The sequence below is a fragment of the Pinus tabuliformis genome, chromosome 2_2 (assembly GCF_031772625.1).
Source record: "Pinus tabuliformis cultivar Carrire ecotype Pingquan chromosome 2_2, CPIR1, whole genome shotgun sequence".
In the NCBI taxonomy this organism is placed as follows: Eukaryota; Viridiplantae; Streptophyta; class Pinopsida; order Pinales; family Pinaceae; genus Pinus; species Pinus tabuliformis.
In genome coordinates, this window is record NC_142300.1 from 332672376 (window position 1) to 332685021 (window position 12646).

A 12646-nucleotide genomic window follows, 5' to 3' on the forward strand; every position below is an offset into this window, starting at 1 on the left:
AGGGGGAGGAGACATGCTAAAAAATTTATTCAACATAGGGATGGTGTGGCCTAGGTCAGTGCTAATCCCACTGGGTTGCGGTTTGTCAAGCCACAAGACAACTTGACAAACAAAAAATAGCTTTTCCATCATTAATAATGGAGAATTTATTTTTTTACATAGCTAATTATTCCACCAAGAAGTTCTCTAACCGAGAGTGAAAGAGATGTTGTAATGCCTTATTATGTTATTTTATTTAAACATTTTGACTCGCTAAAATAAAAATAAAATAAAATCAATAATTTAACATTGGCAATTTTTTAGCTCGAGCTTTTGAGAACCCATGGTTTTTCCCATGGTATTTGTTATGATGAAGCTTATTTAAAGGCTTGAGGAAATCCATTATGGAATATAAGAGTAGTGTAATCCATTTCTATATATCAATCCAGTCAAACACAACGCACCCACTTGATGCAAAATATGTAAATTTTGATCTTTTCTACTAGTTTAGATTTTTTTTAAGACCTTTTTGTTTTCTCCAAGAATTAATTTATTTTGATTTGAATTGATATTAATGAATTTTATTTAATGTATTCAGGTTGTTCAAACTATGAAGTTGTTCAATAGGAAAGTTTAGCCTAAGGAGAGGAAGCTCTGAGGAGGAGCACTATAACTTGTATTTGTAAGTTAATTTGAATTTATTTATTTCTGAAGTCTAGTTTATTCATAGTATTTTAGTGGTTGCATAAGATTCAAAGTGTGATTTTAAATCATAGTAATTTAGTGTTAATTTGAATTTATTTATTTCTAAAGTCACATTTATTTATAAAAATTTAATGGTTGTGTAAGACTGAAAGTATGCTTTAAAATCATAGTAAATAATCTAATAAGATAAAGTTGATTATTCAATAATTTAAATCATAATTTTATTTATTTAATTAATTAATCAAAACAATTAGTCTCTCCTGTCTATTCTAAAGGCTCGAATTATACAAGATTCATAAAAAATTAATGGTTGCTTAAGACTGAAATATGGTTTAAAATCGTAGTAAATAATATAATAAAATACAAATGATTATTCAATAATTTAAATCGTAATTTTAATTTATTTTATTATCATTATTTAATTAATTAAAATAATTAGTCTCTTACGTGGAAATTTTCTTTTCTCCTCCTAACGTCAGTAGAAAATTTTCTTGCCTTGAGAAAAATAGAAAGAGAAGTGATCTCCTCACAAACCGGGAAATTAAATGCATAGTACAAAAATAACTTTCTATGATATAAAAAATCTATTTGATATTTTTAAAGTAATATAAAGTATAGACATATATTTGATGTATTAAGGGGGTTTTTCGCAGTGCATTATATTGGATATCATTTTTGGGGTCCAATTGCGTTAAGTAAGTCATTCACGTATGACCATTTCCATGAGAGGTAGTCGTAACTCACTAATTTATCATGATTTTTATATAGTCCACTTAGCACTCATTGCATCGGGTGATGCTCACAGGGGTGAAGAAATGGGATTGAAACTAGTAAAATGAATCACATAGCATCAATCATCACATATGCATATGGATATTTGATTTAAAATATTGTAATGTGAAAAATATGCATTTACATTTAAGATATAATATCTCATCATACTTTTTTCAAAGAATTTACTTGTGATTTATGTTCTCTTGAATGGGCTATAGTTGCAGCAAGGTTCGTTCAAAAGTGTTCTTGCGAATAGGCTTTACAACCATCATGTGTGCATCCCATCTGTATTTGTCAGTGAGGACACCCTAAAAAGAACTACACGAAAAATGGACTAGGAAAGAGGTTATGACAACTATTGATGGATGTAGTGAATGTAAATATTTTCAGACCAATCATTCTCCTTTGCTTGAGACATTTTGTGGAGTTTGATTTTCTTAGCTATATAGTCTGACCGGTGACCTATAAATAATTGTGTCCTAAGTTCGTTTAGAGTAAGAGTGAGTTGCGGTTCTTGTCTACTTCTCTAAGCTCGTTTAGAGTAAGAGTGAGTTGCGGTTCTTGTCTACTTCTCTAAGCACCCAAAAGAGAAGTTCATACAAAAAAGTAAGCATCCATTAAATTGTGCAATTTTCATGCCATCTTAGGATTCAAATTCTGCAAAAGCAACCTTCGGGCTCCTTCGCACCGAGCAAAGAGCATAAAAACATTATTGAATCTAGATCCATGCACAAATCTTGGCCCTCTTTAGAAATGTAATTTATTCTTAAAAATAAAGATATTTATTCACACACCTATTCTTGCGTACCCTTCCACACACATCACAACACTTCCAAATGACATGGAGTTTGACCAAGGTAATCAACCAACTATTTTTTTCAGCGGATAACTCACATCCCAACTTGTTCTCATGTTAAATAATTCCAAAGAAACCAATCTCTTCCTTATTGTTGTCAACATCTCTCCATAACAATTGATTCCTTGAGGGCATCCGCAATTGACACGATCTCAACCACACACAAATCTTCTCATAGATCTAACTAATATCAACCACTAATATCTCACACACTTGAACAATCTCAACATTCAATAATAAACCAAGATTGATGAACACAGAGAACACACTCTTGAAAAACCCATATTTGGATCATTCCTTTTTGTAACTTGGCCTTCTAGCTCTGATATCAATTTAAACAAATGAATCACAAAGAATTGATAAAAAAGAAACATATAATAATTTGATCCTAGGCTTGCTCATCCAAATACATGAAATTGTCCTATTATATAATGATGGGATGAACTAACTCGATAGACCTAACAACCTAGATGATAAGGACTATGACTTAGCTATAACTTGCACACATTGGAAAACAATGACTTCTAGAACAATACCTTGTGACTCACATAGATCTAGAACATTTTTCCATTATCTCCAAGTTATGGATGCTTTTCGCAACAATGAACAAAAAATATACTTTGGAGATGAAATTTGTAAATTACATGTATATATAGACATACAACTCTTAGACATGGTTAAAGTTTTGGAGTAAACCTAGGATTCACTTGGTTGGATCATAATGTTGGTGGGCTTGGCTACTTTTAAGTCAAGGCATGGATGCCTTTAAATCAAAAGATACTAAACAAAAATGGATTGCTTGGGTATCCTTATATCGATCAATCCACATAAGTTCAGGAGATTCCTTGTCCCACAAATATAAAAGTTGCATACACCACTCTAACTTATCATAAATTCAAATTGTAGAATATCTACTATCCAAATTACTAATACCTTAGTTTCAATACCTTATAAAGTAGACATTCACTGATTTAGTGATGATATCCGTGCAACCTCAATTTATCCCATCGTACATTTTTCAAACAACTTACCTGTCATCTATGTTCTCTTGAATGGGCTATAGTTGCAGCAAGCTTCATTCAAAAGTGTTCTTGTGAACGAGATTTACAACCATCATGTGTGCATCCCATATGTATTTTTCCGGTGAGGGCACCCTAAAAAACATTACGCGAAAAATGGAATAGGAAAGAGGTAATGACAACTACTGATGGATGTATTAAATGTCAATATTTTCAGACCAATCAATCTCCTTTGCTTGAGAGATTTTGTGGAGTTTGATTTGCTTAGATATACAGTTTGATTGCTCACCTATAAATAATTGTGTCCTAAGTTCATTTAGAGTAAGAGTGAGTTGTGGTTCTTGTCTACTTCTCTAAGATCGTTTAGAGTAAGTGTGAGTTGTGGTTCTTGTCTACTTCTCTAAGTGCCCAAAAGAGAAGTGCCTATGAGCTTCTTGTGTTGAGAGATTACTAGTACTCGCTACCTACAATCCAAAAGCCAAATTTCAAGTTTTTGCATTAACAGTGCCAATATTAGTTAAATTTGACATTCTATAATGAAAATGGGTCACATTCATGATGACTCCTCATTTCTACTCTCAAGTAGAAATACAAGGTGACATGATACAAATTTCAATAAAATCCACTTGCAAGGAGGGAAGAAAGGTTTCATATCCCTTGAGTTTTGAGGACGATGGATGCATCAAACGCCAAGGTATAATTTTATTCAACTTAGTTTAATTAAGTCTATAATTCATTGTAAATAGTATTTGTGGCCCATTATGTTGCTCAAGCCTCACTAGGTAGAATGAATTTGCAATTGTATACTTGATTTTTTGATTTGAAAGAGAAAGATTTAATGGCGGATATTGGTAAGACACCTATTGACACGTTTCCTTGAGTTCATATTTTGAATATGGATGTAAGTTCCTTAATAAAAATAAACTTTGTTTTTCTACATTGGTTAGGGTGTTAGTTGTTTGCAAGGTTGCAAATTTTGAAGAATATTTTGAAATTTGATAGACTGGACCCAACTCAATTGTTTAACATCATTTTTATTTTTTATTTTTGTTCTCAAAATATTTGTAGAATTTGCAATCAAAATAAGAATAAATGGAACATTGGGGATAACAAGTGCACATATTATCACAATGGTGATTGGATTCAGAGTGCTCTCATTGGCATGAGCAACAACTGGGCTAGGATGGATTACTAGACCTGTAGCCATGCTTTCTTTTTCCTTTGTCACATACTATACATCTTGCTTACTTTCATACTATTATAGGTCTCATAAAGGCTTCACTGGGGGAGAAAATACCATACCACTTGCATTCATATTGGGGGATACATATTGAGGAAAAAATGACATAATATATTGAGTATATAATAGGGAGTATAGGGTTTTTAGAATGAAAGGTATAAAAAATGGAGCTCAAAGTCAATGAAAAAATATAAAGGGGTATAAAAGATGTTAATGAAAAATGGATACCTAGAATATTTAGTGAAAATAGAGGTTTTTTAAATTGGGAAGGTGTATTGGGCTCGCATTGGTAAGGGGTTAAATAAATCAATTTTTAGAGGTATTTTCCAACATGTAGTCAAATTAAGGGTATTCTTTAGTATGCCACAAATTCATGTGATATGTCAGAGGCTCATTAAGTGAAGCCTATGTGATAGGTATCCAGGCATAGTTAAATGAAAACAAATATTCATGCAGTGAGAGCTAATCTAGGTATGGTTCCTACATGTAAATAAATGTTTGAAACTTTGGTGCTCAATATAACTCTTTAGAAACTTGAAAATTTTGATTTGCTACCACAACTTTTTTTTCAGATGGCTTTTAGGTGTGGATATGTGGTTTCACACAATACATGAATATGTTCGAAACTGTGATTGGTTATACAATAGTTTCATCCATCCACATGATGTGAGATAATTTGAGTCTAGGTGGATAATTAATAGTTGTTCCTAATGATTTGGAATTTGGACACCAATTATCTTATTTTGGACTGAATTGTATTGTTGAATGTTAGAATTAGTAATTACTCCCGCATGTAGATCTAGAAAGATGTAAGTCAAGTGATGCATGAAGAGTTGATTTAAGTTGAGTGGAGTCAAGTTTGCATAAGTAGTTAGCCAAAGAAAAGTAAAGTCTTGTTAGAGTTTGCATGATTGCATATTTAGTAAGTTTGGTGTTTATATACCCATGGTTGGGTCATTGTAATGAGTGAAAGCCAAGAACATGAGCTCGAGGGGATGTATATGAGAAATATTAATTAATAGAAGACTTTTATGTATAGAAACAACTTGTGCATGCTTGTGTCCATTGTGTTTGTTTGTTTATCTTTATCTCTAACCAACAAATGGTATCAAAACTCAAGCCAAGTTTCAAAATCCGAAGAGCAAAAAACAAAGTGAGTAACCTACAAAGATGACAGTATATTAAGAGAAAAAGAGCCAAAAATAGTAGTAATGCACCCTATAAATTACTACTCTCTCACTATAATGCAAAAGAGCTATAACAACAATCGTGTTAGCGTTATAATGCAGGAGAGCCATAGAAGAAGTCACATTCTACGTCTAATCAAAGCATTAACGCGACCTCCCTATATCAAGAGGTGTGTTATCCTAACCATTCAACAAAAAGGCAAAGAATCATTGACCATGAGCAAGTTTGAAGGTTAAGAAATATTCGAAGATGATTTTTTTATTAAAAGTGAAGAAATATCGTTAAGAGATATTTGAAAAGTTTTCTTTATTAAAGGACAAGATATATGGTTAAGAAACATTTCGAAAGTTTTTTTTAGATATTAAAGTTTGGGATATATATATATATATATATATATATATATATATATATATATATATATATATATATATATATATATAAAAAGTCACATGAGATAGTTTTTCATATGAAGTAATGGTTTGTAAAGCTAAGAGTGCATCTCTCATGAATTGAGAAACAACTAATGAATTTGGTAAAGTTGAAGTTGTTAATGAGCACATGCATGCTTAGATATCCTGCCATAGTGTGGATCAAAATTATGTTAATGACATTTGTGGTCTATTTTTTGAAACATGGACTACTCGTGGCAATATGGAAAGTTCCATTTTTGGTGAAGAATTGAAGGTTGAAGCTACCATTGTAACAACAAGTTATGAAGCAAAAGTTAGAATTTCTCATGAAGTAATGTGTGTTCCAACAACAATTATCGATTTCAAAGAAGATGAAAATGAAGTGATTCGACAGTTTTTTATGTCAATATCCACTGATTTTATAATAGTGGAAGATAGTCTCAATGCAGTTGAAGAAGCGGAGAAGGAAGAGGAAGAGGAGAAAGGCCTCAACAAAGCATAATGAAGATGTTTTTAACATTGATTTTGAGTGTGCAGGTAAACATGATAGTAGTCCAGCTGAAAGAGAAGATGAAGAAAAAGATGTAGGAAAGGACATGGAAGTTTCTGAAGATGAAGAAGAAAGCATTGAAACAATATTTCAACAATGGAGTCAAGAAGAGATCAGATTCTACTATCAAGAAATATGGCAGAAAGAAGATTAAGAATATGAAGCATAAGAAGTAGAAGGAAGAACACATTTTGAAGATGAAGATTTGTGGAAATAGTCCATGAGTGAACAAATCTTTGAAGAGGAAGATGTAGAATACAAGATTATAAAAAATATAAGAGAAGTAAAAGAAAAATTGCAGCAATAACAAGTGAAGAAATATGGAACCTACAACAAGAACGCGTAGTTTAGAATGAAGCAATTTTGAGGGTATAGAATTTGGAAAAAACAAAAAGGAAAATTCAGCATTATAAAAGTTTTGAGTCATTGTAAGCCTACCTGAGACTTAAACCATCAATTCAAGTTATGATTAAGTCAATTTTTATTGTAAACTTGGTACACATAGTTGACTCAAGATTAAGTTAGGTTGAGTCATACCATCGTAACTAAGGGGGAGGGTTAGCAATACTAATTACTTCCACGTGTAGATATAGAAATATCCAAGTCAAGTGATGTATGAAGAGTTGAGTTAAGTTGAGTGGAGTCGAGTTTGCATGAAGTAGTTAGTCGAAGAAAAGTCAAGTTTAGTTAGAGTTTGCATGATTCCATATTTAGTAAGTTTGGTGTTTATATACTTGTGGTTGGGTCATTATCATGTGTGAAAGAAAAGAGCATCAACTCGAGTGGATGTGTGTATAAGAGAATCAATATTTATGTTTAATAGAGTAATTGAGCAACAACTCACATTTTTAACTGTGTATTTTGTGCTTTCCTCCTCTGCCTTTCTAACATTGAATGCAGGACCATTGAGAAGTCAAATTGCTTCAAAACTCATGGAGATGATTACCCATGCAACATCTCCATTAATCTGTACTTAATAGCCTTCTGAGTGGTAGAGATCTTGCTTTCTCATATACCGGACTTTGAATAGATATGGTGGTTCTTTATTTTCGTTGTGGTCAAGTAATTCACTTATTCTACCATCAAATTTGGCCTCAGTATTGCCAAAGTAGCATGCATGTCCATCAATTAACTCTACTCCCTCTTTTGCTTTTCCCCGCTCATCTCTTCTCTCAATTGCACTTTTCACAATGCATTTCAAATTTTGTCTAAATTAATATATATATCATAGATTTCTGAGCTACCTGTAATATGTCTGGATGTTCTTTAGAGGTGGGACACTTTAGAGGGAGTCTCACGAAAGCCACTATTGGTACAGTAACTAAAGCTGAGAATAATATGGAATACATTCCAAGCTCCCGAGAACATTTCATTTTCTTACTCCTATTCCCTCATTCTCATAAAAATTTAGGTACTGTATAGTTATACAATATCACCATATCCCTGTTCCCTAATTTTTTAATACATCAGTGGCTCCATGGTAACAAATGTGAGGAGATAACTCAATTGAAATGAATCCCAAGGCACAACAAAATTGTCGAGAGCAGAGAATAAGATGATGAAGAAAGCAACATTACTAAGTGTGGCAACAACAACGGTGTTCTACATGCTATGTGGTTGCATGGGCTACACAACTTTTGGTGACAATGCACCAGGAAACCTATCGCCAGGCTTTGGTTTTCACAATCCCATTTTGTTGATTAACATTGCCAACATTATAGTTGTCATCCACTTAGTTGGTACATATAAAGTAACTATAACAGTTAGTGTTAAAGCTTAGATCCCACGTATCCATTTTCATTCCATTGTGGATTTTGAAAATATTCTAGAATTTGATAAAAATGAGTAACTTCATTTGTTTAAGGTTACTCTCATCCATCAAATTGCAAACTATTATTAAAATATGTACTTTCTGCAATCCTATCAAAATGTACAATTAACAATCTCAATAATGATTTCAATGTTTTTAGCTATTGAGACTGAAATTGACACTTTTATGCATATAATGGAGTATCTCAATTGCTGCTTTTTTGCACATAAATGATTTTTTCTACATGTTGATGCTATCAGTTATATGATCATGTTACAATTTGTGTTTGTTATGCCAATGCATTGATGAGTGACCAATGTTGATGTATTTTAATGTTTATCTTTTCCTTCTCATATTTATTTCCAACCATTGTTTGCATTTACTGAAGGGTGCACCCGCAAAAATTACCCATGCAATCACTTCATTAATAATCAGTACGTTCTGTTGATACCTTTATATGGGCCATATAAGGTGAATCTCTTCAGGCTACTGTGGAGGACAGGTTTTGTGGTGATCACCGCATTGATTTCCATGTTGCTTACATTCTTAAACAATGTTCTATGACTTCTAGGTGCATTGTCATTCTGGCCATTGACATTGTACTTTTCGGTGAGCATGTATATATCACAAAACAAGATTCGGAGTTGGTCTTCTAAGTGGGTTCTTATGCAAATATTGAGGTGGATTTTGTATGAATATTTCAATGCTAGCTGCCAATGGATCTAGAGTGGTTATTGCTAAATCTTTAAAAGCGTACAAGCCCTTCCATACAACGTAATGACTAACGATAAACTATGGGGCAGCCAGTGAGCAGACTTCGCCAATATGTAAAAACATGCATGAAAGATACTATTTTTCTCTCTCATGAATAAAGACAATTGTAAGTCGCAATTAGAATTCAGAATATGTAATTGTGCCACTTTTATTGTCTTCTTAATTCAAGGATTATTGTTTCATTACTCAAGGTAAAGCGAGGGTAAATATTCATGGTTAAGAATATTGTTACATGTTTTTTAAAATGTATATATGTTTAACTCTTATATTAATCTATTTTATAGTTGATAAAAATAATAACTTAAAATAAAATTATAATTTAAATAATTTTTATGGTTTTTTTAATCTGGGTAATGTGACTAGGTAAGTATTTTGATGTTTATTATGTATTGATGTCTATCGATGTTTACCAATCATTTGATTTATATGAATGTATTAATATTACTTATAATCAAAATGTGCAAGTATCAATTAATCATTTAAAAATAATTAGTATCAATAAAGCTAATATTCTTCGACGTGTTTTTTAAATAGAAATTCCCATCATTAATTAAGTACTATCCACTCATCTTTCCAAATGGTTTTGGATTTATAAAATATAAGAAAAACACTATATGTTGGAATACCACAAGAGTTCATGTATCTTTTCAGAGAAAAGTTTTAAAATGCATCGAAGAAGTACCTTCTCTTCCCTGAGACGATGGTTTTATGAGAATGATTCCATGTTAAGTATATCCTAAATCCTTAAATCAATAGTGGAAATAGTTATTGTGTAAGACATCCTCTAATGGTTGTAGTGTGCCTCAAAACTCCTATATATAATTATAAATTTATATGAAGTAGCTATAGCTTAAGGAATCACATGGTGGAAGCTATAACACATTATATAGGTAAAAAAAATAGGGATTTAAAATCATCATTTTATAATATATATACTTACTAGTTTTTGTGCTGCATGGAGATTTATTTAAAAAAATTAATTTATTGTAGGAAAACATGAAACTGATGTGAGCACTATCTTGAAATATGAAATTATATTTAAAAATGACATATATTACTCACTCACGAGGTATGGAGCAACATCGTGATTGTAACATTTTTAGTGGTGCTCCATGGACCACCTTTGAAGACTATCCATCGTTATTATTTATCATGTTGAATACATTTTTTTTAAGAAATGAGTGGAATTTATAAGCTTATTTCCTTCCATAATGAATTGTTTGTTTTAATTATTTTTTAGTAAAATAAATTTTGAATTTAATGGTTGTAAATTCAACATTGGATTCATTAATCATTAATGGTTAATTATAATTTTTATTGTAATATTGTGGGTTTTAACATTCTGTGTGTTGAATTTGACTTTTATAAACATTTTTGTATATGTTATGTAATGAGATCACAAAGTAGAAGAAAAATAGATCAATGACTTGAAAATAAGTCTTTTTAAGGGGAACTTTCTTTACATCACATAAATGAATAATTCTTGGATGATTCAAATGAAAAGACGTCTTTAGTATATATAAGAGTCTAAGGAGTCACAATATAATAAGAGCCAACATAACAATAATAATGTAAGAGAACAACAATAACAATAGTGGGCTTCTATAGGGCACAAAAATAACAATATGGGTGATACATGGGCAAAACGATAACAATAAGGGGGCTACACTAATAATAAAAATAAGGGGGCTACACCAGTATTATAGGGACCTAACAAGCCCCTCGCATTAAAAAACGTGCTGTCCTCAACGTTTGAGTAGTTATGGATGCTTCTGTATAAAATTATCATCCTCCCATGTGGAATCTTCAGTGGGTAAGTTCTTCCACTTAATGAGATACTATGAAATTGATCAATTTTGTAGTTGTCAAGTTCTTTTTTCACGAATACTTCAAGCTCCAATATGATTTTTCCTTCCTCATCAAGTTTTGGCAATATTGTTTGATCTGGGAACTTAACACTGATAATCTTCTTTAAGCATGAAACATAGAAAACTGGGTGTACTTGGGAAGATGCAGGCAAATCCAATTTGTATGCCATAGTACTAATCTTTTGCAATGCCTTGTAAGGACCCAATAAGGACCATAGTACTTGGGTGATAATTTCTTATCCTTCTTAGCTTGTTTGAGGAACATTTGATTGTATGGTTGTAGCCATGAAAATACCCAGTCGCCTACGTTAAAAATCATTTCACTGTGATGTTGATTTGCCTGTTGTTTCATTTGATTTTGCACCAGAATGAGGTTATCCTTTAAGAGTTAGATAGCTTATTTTTTATGCTCGTTGTGATCTTCCACTACTTGAACCTTAGAATTTTCTCTTAAAGATGATGTGATGGACAGTGGATGATATCCATAAAGTTCCATAAATGGAGTCATTTTTTCTCTAGTATGGAAGGAAGTGTTATACCACCATTCAGCCATAGGTAACCACTTGACCCATTGTGTTTGTTTATAAGATACAAGGCAACAAATATATCCTTCCGAAAATTTATTCGCTATCTCAGTTTTCCCATCAGATTGAGGATGATAAGATGAGTTGTGAGCTAATTGAGTACCAAGACAAGATAATATTTCAATCCAAAAACTTACAGTGAAAATAAGATCTTTGTCACTTACAATAATCTTTGGGTTTCCATGTAACTTTTGAATTGTTTCCATAAATGCAGTAGAAACTATATTGGCTTTAAAAGGATGAGATAATGCACAAAAGTGTGCATACTTTGTAAGTCTATCAACTACCACCATGATGACACACTTTCCTTCAGACTTGGGTAAACATGTGATAAAATCCATTGAGACCTCCTCCCACCGTTGACTTGGAATGGCTAAAGGTTGTAATAGACTTGGGGTCCTAATTGTCTCAACTTTATTTTATTGGAAAGCAAACATTCTACCACAAACTTTTGAATATCATATTTAAGGCCATCCCAAAAAATTCCTTCTTGACCTTGTGGTAAGTTTTTAAAAATCCTAATTGAATTCCTAAAGGAGATGTGTGCAATTCCAAAATAATCTTTTATTTGAATTTGGAATTCTTATATAGATATAAGTGATCTTTGTACCATAATGATTCATTTTTCCTAATAAATGTATAAAATGTACGAGGATCTTGTAGCAACTTTTGAATGAGTGTCCACACCTCTTCATCATTCTTCCATTCCTACCTTGCTTCACTTATCTATTCAGGTTGGATAATAGAAATGGCATAGAGAAATTCTTCCACATACTCATCCCTTCTTGAGAGTGCATCTACAACAACATTTTGCTTCCCTTTCTTGTAGATGATTCAGAGTCATAACCTAACATCTTAGTGATCCATTTTTGCTACTCCTTTGAAGATA

At 32.1% G+C, this 12646-nt stretch overlaps 1 pseudogene; it reads left to right on the plus strand.

Annotated features, from left to right (window-relative positions):
* Positions 1-4006: 4006 nt before the first annotated feature.
* On the plus strand, positions 4007-9309 carry LOC149192633 (amino acid permease 2-like; annotated as a pseudogene).
* The last annotated feature ends 3337 nt before the right edge of the window (positions 9310-12646 follow it).